We start from the raw sequence: 12467 nt of genomic DNA, 5'->3' as shown, positions 1-12467 counted from the left end.
CGGTTCGCGTTCGACGCGGAGCTCCGGCGAGAGCGCCGGTGTCCAACGAAACCCCGCGAGATTTGCTCGCCCCCGCGGGACCTCACCTTCCCCACGCCGAAAGTTGACGTCCGGTGATAACACAGCTGTGGAGAGCCTTGACAAAGGCTAGGATAAACGCTTTTCTTCTTTCTTTTTCAAAATAAAAGACCTCGGAGATGATCATTATTTAAAATCGATGTGACACCTTTCTCTCAAAAAATCTTAGGTCACTCCTCTTAGAGTATCCCAGGGAGCAGCCAGTGTGAAACAGTGGAGTGAGGCGTCCACAAGCTGAGAAATTCCGAAGTCACCGGAAGGGCAGGGAACTGATCGCCCCAACAAGAGCCTCTGTGGGTTAGACAGTCGTGACAACACCTTGATTTTGGGTTTATGCTGCGCTTCAAATTAAAAAAAACCAAACCCACTGCCATCGATCAAGTTAATTCCAACTCAGAGTAGAATTAATTGCCCCTGTGGGTTTTCAAGACAGTACATCTTCACGGGAATAGAAAGCTTCATAGTTCTCCAGCCAAGTGGCTGGTGGCTTTGAACCGCTCGTCTTGCGGTTGGCAGCCCAAGATGTAACCCACTGCGTCATCAGGACACCTTGGAACTCCGTCACTGTCAGTACTTTCGGTTGTCTTAAGGCACCAAGTTTGTGGAAATTTCTTTTTTTTTCTTCCCAATACACATTCCAATAAATTTATTCTGTAAAAGCAATACATTTTTGTTTTTTATTTTTTTTCCTACAGTAAACTTTCAACTACAAATCTCAAATACGCGGAAGATGTTCCAAGGACCAGCATCACAGGATCGATAAAACCCAAACAGACAACTGCGTTCTCACAATGGAAGCTGGCTAAAAATAAATAAAATTCTCTATTATCACAACAGCAACACTAATGTACACAAAATGATGGTTTGTGGAATGAATTGTAACTATTCTAACTCCAGTTCCAAAAGAAAACAACAGTTTATAAAATGTTCATACTAGACAATGCTTTGTCTGGTTTCCCATAGGGCTGCTGCTGCTTCCAGATTTATTAAAATGTGAAAGACCTACCTTGAGTGATCAGCTCACACTGTATTGGCATTGGGGTGGGGGGGAATAAATCATTGCCTTTATGTGGAGAAACACAAAAAGACTCACCAACTGCACAGAGAGAGGCTGAGTTTGTGTACAGAACAACATGAGCTTCGAGAAGTGTAAGCTCTCAACTCACTATTTCTAATACAGAATAGGAATTTTACAATATGGTTAAACTTTACACATACAAGGCCGCAAAACTGAAGGATCATTTAAAATTGATCGTCAATATACCAACATTATGTATCTAGGAATAAAATCCTGGGTTGGTTCTGCCAGAGAGGAAATCCCATCCTTAAACATTGAATGCCGATTTCAACGGGTGCTGACATTGAACTGCTTGGCGATGGTGGGGTAAGGCGGGAGAATGATGAGCATACTGCCTTAAAATCATCCTAGACACGGGTCGGTCTGTGTAAAAGTCTTCATCATCCTCAGTGGCAAAGGGCAACTTCACGCAACCAAATAACATTAAATTAAATCAATAACCTTTAAAAAGGCTAAAATATCTTGTCCCCTGAAACACAACAGAGAGGAATGTGAATAATGCACATACAACTGGGGTCTGTCGTCAGCAAAGACTACGTGTAGGTCCGTATCAACTCCAAGATTATCAGACAGCTAAACGTGTAACTTTCTTGTGGTTTCTCTTAATACGCAGCACTCTGTGGTAACTAGGGCCCTTCACTGGTTCTCTGCAAGTCTGAAGTTGTGTTTCTTGTGTCGTTGCCGGCACCGCCACCGTCAGAGCGGCTTTTGTGTTCTTCTTGTTTGCGGTCCTCGTCATCATCTTCTGCAGATCTCCAGGACCGTTTGGAGGGTTTCTTCGAAGCGTATGCTTTTTTCGTTGGGAGCCTGCTTTTTCATTCTTTCTTTGGCCTTTTCCATCTTCTTCGACTCTCCCGCCTTCTTCTTCACTGCTGGCATCTGCAGTATTTCCACCCTCTCCCTCGGTTTCTGAAGAACTCTTGTTGACTTCCCTGATAGCCAGTACATTTTACTCCAGGGTTATCTTCAATTTCCCACAATCCTTCATTAAATCCTTTCCGCTTATTTGACTTTACAAATGTGTCTTTGTAGTCCTTCTATAGGAATATAGGTCTTTGGAACCTAGAAATGCAGCTTCATGGGTGCCAAAAAAGAAGATAGGATACTTGTTTGCCGGAGGCTTCACGGCTCCTTCTGGGAGTTCATCAATCCGGGCTGGCCAGTGCGGGTAGCCCTTCATCTGGGCGAAGACCAGGTCGCCCGCCTTGTACTCGCGGGGCCGTGGACGCGCCATCCTGGGTGGCCGCTCGCCTTCCCGCTCGTCCTGGGTGGCCGCCGGAGACGCCATGCGGCCTCGGTCCGGCCAGGCGGGCACGCGAGCGGCCGCTCAGACGACGGGGAGCGACCAGTTTGTGGTAATTTCTTACTGTTGTCATGGAAAACAAAATTGACAGCTTAAAACATTATCTCCTCGTTTCTATGGGGCAGGAATCCAGGCCATCCAGGCCATGTCTTAGCAAAGCGCAGCCAAGCTGTCAGCTGAGGTTGGAGTCCTTGAGGCTCCCTGGGGCTGAAGGACCTGCTTCCCAGGTTGCTCCCATGATTGGTGGCAGGTTCCTCGCAGGCTGTTAGCCTGAGGGCCTCACTCCTTCTTTGGCTGTTATTAAGTGCCCTCCTTGCCATGTGTGCCTTTGCATGGGACAACCCAGAACATGAGTGTATCCTAGAAGCAAGCCACAATCTCTTGTAACCTATTCCGTTTATGAGACGTGAGTCACTAGGCCAATCCATACTTGAAAAGGGAGGGTGGGGGAATTACACATGGACATGAATACCAGGAGGTAGACATCACGGTTACAGGCTGCCTATCACATTCAAAGTTCTAAAATAAACCCATTATCATTAAGTCACTTCTGACTCAGTAACCCTGGAGGACAAGAGAGCTGCCCCCTTAGGATTTCCAAGGCTGTATTCTTTACTGAAGCTCACTGCCACGTTTCTTCTCCTGTGGAGTCGTCGATGGGTTTGAACCTCCACCTTGTTGCATGACATCACTCGGGCTCCTATCAGTACTATAGTAGAGTTAGGGATACAATTGTCGACAGAAATGCCATAATGATTATGTGTTGAGCTGCATGTATAATTTTACAACTAAAAGAACTGAACAAAGGAAGAGCTTGAACTAAATTCCCAGTTTCCCTCCCTAATCTATGTCCTGTGAGCCTGTTTGCACCACCTGAAGCTGCTCACAGAAGGATCGCAAGACACAAAGTCAGTTGACTTAGGAGTTTCTGATTTGATTGAAGCAAGTGATTGGCCTAAGTTTTTCCATAGGTGGATCAGGCAAAGCAACAGGTAATATGGCTACAGTCCATGAACATGCAAGAGGTGGGGTTGTTTTACCTAGGAAATCTGTATGGCAGAACCCTCGCCATGCGGCTTCCTGGTGACCAAAACAACTTCAATAATAGCTGAGCACCGCCCTCTGCGAAGCACCTGAGGTTGTGTGTTGTTGCTCAGTCAGAATTAACACAGGACAGAATCGTGGTAGAAACCCCAGTGGGCCCATACTGAGGAGCCGGGGAGGGGAGGTGTTTGGAAGATGGTATTGAACTGATCCACATTCCCCAGACCTTCAGAGCCATGGGGTAAAAGTAGCTTTTACTTAAGAAAAAAATGTAAGTGGCTTTTTCTTGCAAATACTCACCATCTATAAAAGGGGTCACCAGAAAACATGTACTAAATAACTCAGAACCTCCAATGACCCACATAACCAATTTTATTAGAGGCTTTGGGGTGAGCTGGCTACTCATGTCTTCTCGGTCACGTCCTGAGGGCTCTGGGCCCACAGATTACTTTCTAAAGCCCAAGTGGATCAGAAAAGACCTCCAATACTTCATAAAAGCAAACTTTGGGGAGGCTGGTGGACTCATTGGGGTCGCACTTGGGCTCTCTGTGCTAAGCTGAGGGGCCCCAGCACTGCAGGGACCTGGTGGCCAAGGCTCTCGCTCTAAAGAACTGTTAACTTGGATGCTGCCCTCCCTGGTGTGGGCGTCTCCCACTTCAGGAAATAGTGGAGGACCAGGATTTTCCAGGGTCAGGTGGGGGACAGAGTGCTGGGGCTTGGCTGCCTGTGGGGACCAGGGCTTCTTCTTCTTCTTCAGAAGGGTCATGCTCAGTCTTGCTGCCACGGACTGGAGATTTCCTTTGAAAGTGGAGGGGCCTGTGGCACAGGAGGAAGAGCGCTGCCTAGCCTCTCCTCTCTCCACAGTCTCCAGGTTGCTTCTCCTCCTGTACGTAATATGTTTGCGTCTGGGGGACTTAGGGACCTCCCACGATGGGTGCTCCTTCCTCTCACGGTCGTGGCCTGCCCTGGAACCTGAAGTCCTCGCTCTGCTGGGAGCCCTCTCTGCCATCTGGGAGACCCCAAGCCTGGCCGTTTTCCTGCCCCGGCTGGTCTCCTTGGAAGGCTCTCTGACCCTCTTTTGGCCATGCCAGCTTCCAGATCCAACGCCTGGCCTGGCGTTCCTGGGAGTGGGAAATGGGCCCTCTTCCGGGCTAGCCTGTGGGTCTCTGGCGCCACCTGGTGCCGTAGCTCTCCTAGGTGTCTCAGGGTGGATGGGCTTGCCTTGTTCTAACCAGCGTGGTCCACGCTTCTCCAGGGCGCGAGCAAGTCTTAGGCTCCTTCTTCCTAAAGGCTGAACCCTCTGGAGATTTTCCGGGCCTGGCCTGGAGCCCTGAGCTTCACCAAGCCTTTTCTGCTGACCTTGGAACTCACCACCAGTGAAGGGTCCGGGGAGCCGGAGCCTCACAATGGGTAATGGGCAAGGGCCTGAGAAGTTAAGGAGCAAGTAGGACTCCAGGATGCGCTGGGGGAGGCCCCACTTCAGATGTGCAATCTTCCGCCGCATGAGGGACTCCAGGAGCAGTCGTTTGCTCTTCTTGAGGACTGGCCCCTTGGGCAGGAGAGTGGGGGCAGTGGGAACACCCACAGAAGTTCTAGTAACTTGGGGGGCTTGGCCATGTTGGAGAGAAGGCAGACCCAGGGTGGCCACACTCTGCTGAGCCAAGCTACACGCCTTCTTTGGAGCTCCATCTTTGTCCTTTCTTGGGCCTCTCTGGGATTCGGGTTGGGCCCCCTGGGTCCCCACTCTGTGTTGCCTGGCAGGAGCTGGTCCCCCACTAGCCAGATGCATTTCCTCCCCCCTGGCCAGCAGGACCTCCTCACCCTGGTGGGGCAGGTGCTTCTTCTCAGGACTGGGAGCAGAGGCTAAGCTGTTTGTAGCCACAGTCTGTCCTTGTTCTATGGCCTCATATCCAGAGCTACTGAGGGGTGAGGGCTGTACCTGGCTGATCTTCCTCCCCAGGGGCCCCTCAGTGCCAGCACCATCCGTTTGGGGAGTTGCCTTAGTAGCATCGTTTCCTTTGGCCTGGATCTTCGTTCTTTCCTTCAGTACTTGAGGCTCTCCAGCATCCTCAGCTCCACACTTTGTCTGGCTCCCTACATCCTGGATTTCGTCTTCATCACCAGCCTTAATCTGGTTCCCTTGCCCTTGTGTCTGGATCTCTGTGTCAAGTTCTCTTAACTCTCCTTGATCATCTCTCCCAGGTGCCTGGATCTCAGAACCATTATTACCTCTGGTCCCTCTCAGGTTTTTCTCCCCTTGTATTTGAATTTCTGCATCATTCTCCCTTCCCACCCGTGCCTGGTTCTTCGGCTCTGACAGAGGGGCATTCCCATCTCCATCACTCTGTAGTGGACTCTGGTTTCCTGCCCCAGGAGCCCCAGTCTCTGTGCCGTCCTCGCCTCCAGCTTCCGGCTGGCTTCTCTTCTCTGAAAGCTGAATTTCCACATCGTTCTCGCCTCCCATCTGCTCCTGGTGCTTCCACTCCGATGAAGAGGTATTTCCGTCACTATCGCTTTGTAATGTCTGCAGGTTCTCTCCCCCAGGAGCCCCGGTCTCTGTGCCGTCCTCGCCTCCAGCTTCTCTCTGGCTTCTCTTCTCTGCAGCTTGAATTTCTGTTCCATTCTCACCTTCCAGGTGCTCCTGGACCTTCCACTCTGACAAACGGACACGTCTATCACCGTCACTTCGTAGCCGACTTTGGTTTTCTTCCCCAGGTGGCCACGTCTCTGCACCACTGACATCACTTGCTAACAGTCTCTGGTTCTCTCTCCCAAGTCTCTGGATCTTTGTGCCATTCTGCTTTCCAATCCCTTTTTGCCCTCTCTCCTCTGACATCTGATTTTCTGCCCTGTTCTCACCTCTGGGAGGTTCCCAGTTCCTTCTCCTTGGCCACAAGCTCTCGCCATCAATTTCACTAGCTAACTGTCTTGGATTCTCTTTCTTGGGTCTCTGAGTCTCTATGCACTCCTCACCTCCAGCTTCCGGCTGGCTTCTCTTATCTGCAAGTTGAATTTCTGCATCCTTCTCATGTCCCATTTTATCCTGGTCCTTCCACTCTGACAAAGTGGCATCTCCATCACTCTGTTGACGACTCTGGTTTTCTTCCCCAGGAGCCCCGGTCTCTGTGCCGTCCTCGCTTCCAGCTCCTCTCTGCCTTCTCTTCCGTGAAAGCTGAATTTCTGCATCCGTCTCACCTCCCATCTGCTCCCGGTGCTTCCACTCCGACAAAGAGGTATTTCCGTCACTATCGCTTTGTAGTGTCTGCAGGTTCTCTCCCCCAGGTGCCCAGGTCTCTGTGCCATCCTTGGCTCTACCTTCTCCCAGGTTTCTCTTCGTGGGAGCTTGAATGTCTGCACTCTCGCTTTCAATGTGCTCCTTTTTCTTCCATCCAGCCGAACCAGATGTTCCACCAATTTTAATTATTAATTTCCCCCAATTCTCTGCCTCAAATACCTGGGCAATTGCACCACTCTTCCTTCTAATGGGTTCCTGGTTCTTCCACTTGGTTGTGAGACACCTTCCATTCATTTGCCTCCCGAACTGACCCTGGCTTCTTTCCCCAAGGCCCTGAATCTCTTTGTCTTCCTCATCTTCAATCCTTTTAAGGTCTCTCTTCCCTGGGGCCTGCAAGTCTGTCCCATGCCCCTCTCCAAACTGCTCCTGGCTCCACCTCCCTGATGGATGGGTCTCTACAGCAGCTTTACCCCATAGCTGTTCCCATTTATCTGCTGCAGGTGCCCAGGTTTCTGTCCCACCCTCACCTCCACTTTCTCTCTGGCTTCTCTTCTCTGGTACCCAACAGACTGCTCTCTTTTCACCTACAACCTGGCCGCGATCCCCCCAGCAGGTCACAGCCTGTCTGTTAATTTCACCTGCTGCTGTTCTCTCGCTTCCCCACCAAGGTGCCTGGATCATCACCCAGTCCTCCTCTCTGATCTCGCTGCGTTTTCCCAAACCCCAACACATCTGGTTTGCTCCAACATCCTTGCCTTTTCTCAGGTTTTGGTTTCTCCACCCTACTGGAACTCCAAGTGTGACTTCTCTCTCAGTCTCTCCACTGATTTCCTTTCTCTCACCCAGATCCTGGTTCTCCCTCTCTGATGTCTGGGCCCCTGGACTATCACCACAGCCAACACACTCCTGTTTCCCCCGTTCCATTGCCTGTGTCTTCACACCATCTTTGACCTCTCTCAGGCCCTCCCTCCCACACGTCTGGAAATGCAGAGCATCCTTATGTCCAACCTGGTCCTCATTTTGCCCCTCTTCTGCCTGCATTTCTGTATCGCTATCACCTCCGTGATGGTCTTGTTTCCCCCACCCTGGGATCTGGGTCTTCTCGCCATTCTTCCTTCCAGTCTGGCCCGGCTTCCACAATCCCTGGGCCTGGGTATCACCTTCATGCTCCTTCTTGAACTCTTTCTGGCTCCGCCTCTCAAATGTTTGGATCTCTCTTGCCTCCTCACCACCACTCGCATCTTGCTTCCTCCACTCTGGAATTTGGGTGTCGGCATCGGTTTGGGATTGTAACTGTTCCTGGTTCTCTGCCCTGTGTGGCTGGGTCCTGAGGGGAATCTCATGTCCAGCCTCTGTCTGATTTCTCTTTCCTTGTTCCTGAATTTTGACTGTCTTCTCGTTTCCCTTCTGGTCCCGGTTCTCCCAGCCTAAGGTCAGCATCTTTCTATCCGTTTCATTCATGACTAAGCTCTGGTCTCTCCACTCCAGCCTCTCAGCCTCTGCATCATCCTCTATTCTACAATCTGTTGGGAGTTGCCTTCCAGAAGCCTGGGGTTCTCCAGCATCCTGTTCGGTGCTCTCTCTCTGCTTTTCCCACCCCGGAGCCTGGTTCTCTCCGTTATCTTCTTCTCTGCCGGATGTCTCGTCCTCCTTCTCTGGTGCCCAGGCCTCTTGTGGACAGCCCCGGGATGTCCATGTGGGCATGCCCAGTTGCTGGTTGGAGGGAGCAGATTGGAACTCTCTGGGCCAGAACTCTAGGCCCTGGGCTGAAGGAAGGTTTTGGAGAGAGGTAGGTACAGACGTGAAGATGGGTTGGGACCTCATGCTGATGACAGGTTCCAGAGACACAAACTCTTCTGGGGCATGGGCCACCAACTGCTCTACGCGCTGACACATCTCCAGGGCCAGGGCCAGTGGCTTACAAATCAGGCGACTGTGCCTATCCCTGAGAAACCAGGGCACCTGCCATGCTTCCGAAGAACTGTCCTGAAAGAGCAGAGAAGTGCTTGAAACAGAGGTGGTATGAAAGATGGAGTCCAAGGGAGTGTGTACACCCCACGGTGGGTCCTGACGCTGGCGGTGTGAGGAGAACAGGCGTGGGACCCATGATTCCTGGAGCCGCCTCTGATCCCCCCATCTCTGTTTTTGTGTCCACCGCTGCACATGAACATCTAGGCCCCTGGGCTTGCGAGGACTGATGAGGCATTCTGGGACAAGTCTCTGGATGGGCACTGCCCACTCCTGTGGTGGCACCTGTGAGAATGGAGAAGCAAAACTTTAACACACATTAGCTCATCTCCTCCTCCCGGATCAGAGTTACCGCTCTATTACCCAGATCAGGCTGCTGGAACTCAGCAAGGAAGAATCACTTCCCTTAGGGCTAACAGCACCCATTCCCTTAAGCTGCGCTTCCTGAGTCGTCGTCGTCTTTCCCTTATTTAAGAGTTAGAAAATCAATTTCAATGATAACTTTTTTCCTGACTACATTTTTCAATAAAGTTTGTTTCTAGATGTAAAAAAAGAAAACCAACATGGAAGAACACCCTCAGCATATCTGAAACCGAAAGGTCTCAAGGAAAAAGTCAAGCGTCCAATTGCAATACTGAAAGATTCTCAAGGCAAAATACTAAATTATGCAGGAAGCATCAAAAGAAGATGGAATGGGGGGAGGGGGGAGGAGGAAAAATGAGAAGCTGATACCATGGGCTCAAGTAGAATTAAAATGTTTTGAGAATGATGATGGCCACAAATGTACAAATGTGCTTGACACAATGGATGGATGGATGGATTGTGATAAGAGTTGTATGAGCCCCCAATAAAATGATTAAAAATAATAATAATTTTTAAAAAGAACATGGAGAGAATACAGAGTCACTGTACCAAAAAGAACTACTTGGCATTCTACCATTTCAGGAGGTAGCATATGAGTAAGAACCAATGGTGCTAAAGAAAGAAGTTCAAGCTGCACTGGAAGCATCAGCCAAAACCAAGACTCCAGGAATTCATGGAATACCAATTGAAATGTTTCAACAAGCTGATGAAGCACTGGAAACACTCATCGATGCCGGCACATTGGGAAGGCAGCTACTTGGCCAAATGACTGGAAGAGATCTATATTTGTACCCATTCCAAAGAAAAGTGACCCAACAGAATGCATAAATAACAGAATAATATTATTAATATCACATGCCAATAAAATGTTGCTGAAGATCATCCAGGAACATTTGCAGGAGCACATTGACAGAGAGCTGCCAGAAGTTCAGGCCCAATTCAGAAGAGGATGTGAAACGAGAGATATCATTGCCGATGTCAGATGGAACTTGGCTGAAAGCAGACAATGTCAGAAAGATCTTTACTTTCATTCAATCTGTATGTTGACCAAATAATCAGAGAAGCTGGAGAAAATGAAGAAGAATGTGGCCTCAGGACTGGAGGAAGGTTTATTAACAACCTGTGGTATGCCGGGGACACATCCTTGCTTGGTGAAAGTGAAGAGAACTTGAAGCACTTGACAATGAAGATCAAGGATTTCCACCTTCAGGATGGATTACAACTCAATGAAAAGACTGCCAAAATCCTCACAACTTGCCCAATAGGTAACATCATGATCGATGGAGAAAAGATTGAAATGATCAAAGATTTCATCTTGCTTGAATCTCCAATCATTGCTCAGGGAAGCAGCAATCGAGAGATCAAGCAACATTTTGCATTGGGTAAATCTGCTGCACAAGACCTCTTTAAAGTGTTGAAAAGTAGCGAGTTTACTTTGAGGTCTAAGGTGCACCCGACCCAAGCCATGGTGTTTTCAATTGCCTCGTGTGTGTGCGTGTGAAAGTTGTACATTGAATAAGAAAGACCAAAGAGGAATTGATGCATTTGAACTATGGTGTTGGTTAGCATACTGAAGAACCAACAGATCTGTCTTGGAAGAAGCATAGTTAGAATGCTCCTTAGAGGCAAGGCTGATGAGACCTCATCTCACATACTTTGGACGTGTTGTCAGGAGAGACCAGTCCCTGGAGAAGGACATCATGCTTGGTAAAGTAGAGGGGTAGGCCAAAAATAGGAATGCCCTCAACAAGATGGGTTGACACAGGGGACGCAACAATGGGCTCAAGCATTAGAACAATTGTAAGAGTGGCATGGGACCAGGCAGCGTTTCTCTCTGTTCTTGGGGTCACTATGAATTGGAACAGCTCAATGGCACCCAACAGCAACACTGTGTACTTATTCGAGCCAGACCCTGTTGTAGGTGCTGGTGAAACCAAGACACAGACCCTGCTGAGAGCACTGTTCAAGGCTCTGAAGTCAGATAGTAAGCTAGCATGGGTCATTCCGGAGTGCAGAGTGTCCTGATGAAAAAGGAAGATGAGTGAGGGGCGGGGGCTGCTAGCTCCTGCTCCCAGAGTGCTCAGGTCAAGGGAAGGTGATATTTGACTGTGGAGACCTGTATGTAAAACAAAACCATACAAAGGTTACACATCACCAATCTTAGATGGTGGGAATTAGAGGATTCCATTCTCAGGTTCTATCATCCATCGTGTAAGCTGGAATATGTGAGATTCCACAGTTTACAGCACCCATCATATCGGGTAGGAACTATAGGATTCCATACACGGTTTAAATCACTGGTCATATGTGGTGGAAATTGTAGGATTCCATACACATGTTATAACACTACCATATAGATGATGAGAGGTGTAGTATCTAGTAATAGATTTATTGAGGGAGGTGAAGTGTGTAGGGAACAGGAAACCAACAGAAATGAAGTGAAAGGCGTTTAGAATAGCCAGATAAAGAAAGATTAGAGCTGGCCTTTTGTCTAAAGCCAGATAATTAGCTAACTTAAAAGGTAGAAAGGTTTAATACAGACCCACTAACAAGCTACAACAGAGTTTGGTGAGCAAAGAGTTAAGTGGCTCTGGTGCCACAGTCTCTGCTTCCACTATGGAAGTCGGAGTTGGGAATCAGCACAGTGGAAAGCAGGGGTGAGAGGCGGGAGCAAAGAAGAATAGCAAGAGGGAGAACAAAGGCTGATTTGGGTCTTTCAGTCTTTGGGATGTCCATAACTCTTTTAGACAGGAGGCTTCCCAAGCATCTTTCTGGTCGGTGATGATAACTACAGTGGGCTTGGATGCCAGCTTCGGCGAACTGACGTCACTTTATCGGGTGGGAAGATGGATGGAGTAAGCTTTGGGTTTTTTGTTTGTTTGTTTGCTTTTTGGAGTAAGCTCTGTAAACAGAAGAAACATCTGCTGCTGTCCTTAGTAAAGCTGCCACTGGACCCTAGACTTCCCACCCAGAGGAATAAAGAGTGATCAAAACCAAACCAAACTCACTGCTATCAAGTTGATACTGACTACCATAGAGGGCAGGGTAGAACTGCCCCCTGCAAGTTTCTGAGACTGTCACTCTTTACAGGAGTAGAAAGCCCTCCCTGTCTTTCTCCTGAGAAGCAGCTGGTGGGTTTGAACTGCTGGCCTTGTAGTTAGCAGCCCAACAGGTAACCACTATACATGGAAACACCTGAGACCAGAACTTGATGGTGCCCGACTACCCTACCAACTGCTCTGAGAAGGATCAAGTTAACCCTGGAGAGGGTGGGAGAAACTGTGGAACAGAACTAAAATCCGTAAAAGATACCAGGCCGACCATTCAGATAAAGATGGCTAGGACTCCCCAAGACTCTTTCTTAGTCACCTTTCAGGTCAGGCACTGACTGAACTCAT

The 12467-nt window shown here is 49.0% G+C and overlaps 1 pseudogene; it reads right to left on the bottom strand.

The window, feature by feature from the left end:
- Positions 1-1782: 1782 nt before the first annotated feature.
- On the bottom strand, positions 1783-2390 carry LOC101656874 (annotated as a pseudogene).
- Positions 2391-12467: the final 10077 nt, after the last annotated feature.

The sequence above is a fragment of the Echinops telfairi genome, unplaced genomic scaffold (assembly GCF_000313985.2).
Source record: "Echinops telfairi isolate 266 unplaced genomic scaffold, ASM31398v2 ScPeMD7_2;HRSCAF=8, whole genome shotgun sequence".
In the NCBI taxonomy this organism is placed as follows: Eukaryota; Metazoa; Chordata; class Mammalia; order Afrosoricida; family Tenrecidae; genus Echinops; species Echinops telfairi.
The sequence above is the reverse complement of the archived record's forward strand: the minus strand, read 5'-3'. Positions and strand labels throughout refer to the sequence as shown.